Here is a 1037-nt window from a genome sequence, read left to right on the forward strand (position 1 = left end):
TGCGCTGTATTCTTCAGTGAGGTAAACTTTTTCAGTCTCCCTCCAATCCTTCTTATGACTTAAGATCTCTTTCATGAACTTAGCATAAGAGGGTATTTGCTCAAGTGCTTCTGCAAACGGAATCTTTATTTCAAGAGTCCTGAGATAGTCTGCAAAGTGGGCAAATTGCTTCTCCTGTTCCGCTTGGCGGAGTTTTTGAGGATAAGGCATTTTGGCTTTGTATTCCTCAACCTTAGTTGCTGCAGGTTTATTGCCTGTAGAAGTGGGTTGGGAAGCCTTTTTAGAAAGGTTGTTATCAGCACTTGTATGTGACTGATTTCCCACTGGCGTTTGAATGCCAGGGGTGGAAGCTGGAGTGGCGTTAAATGCCAACTCCTTATTTGTTACTGGCGTCTGAACGCCAGAACTATGCTCCCTTTGGGCGTTCAACACCGGATTCATGCTAGTTTTTGGCGTTGAACGCCAGGAATGAGCATGGTCTGGGCGTTCAGCGCCAGTATTGTTCCTTTCTAGGCTCTGATTGTCCTCAAAGGGATTTTGATTGGCCATTTGTTCATTTCTTGGCTTCCTGCTGCCTTGAAGTGAGGTATTTAATGTTTTTCCACTTCTTAATTGAACTGCTTGGCATTCTTCTGCTATTTGTTTTGACAGTTTCTTTTCTGTTTGCTTTAACTGTACTTCCATATTCCTGTTAGCTATTCTTGTTTCCTGTAGTATTTCTTTGAATTCGGCTAGCTACTGGGTTAGAAAGTCTAATTGCTTATTGAATTCATTAGCCTGATCTACAGGACTGAGTCCAGCAGTTACTGTTTTAGCTTCTTCTTTCATGGAAGATTCACTGCTTAGGTACAGATGCTGATTTCTGGCAACTGTATCAATAAGCTCTTGAGCTTCTTCAATTGTTTTTCTCATATGTATAGATCCACCAGCTGAGTGGTCTAGAGAAATTTGAGCTTTTTTTGTAAGCCCATAGTAGAAGATGTCTAACTGCACCCACTCTGAAAACATTTCAGAGGGGCATTTTCTTAGCATCTCTC

The sequence above is a fragment of the Arachis duranensis genome, chromosome 9 (genome assembly GCF_000817695.3).
Source record: "Arachis duranensis cultivar V14167 chromosome 9, aradu.V14167.gnm2.J7QH, whole genome shotgun sequence".
NCBI classification, from domain to species: domain Eukaryota; kingdom Viridiplantae; phylum Streptophyta; class Magnoliopsida; order Fabales; family Fabaceae; genus Arachis; species Arachis duranensis.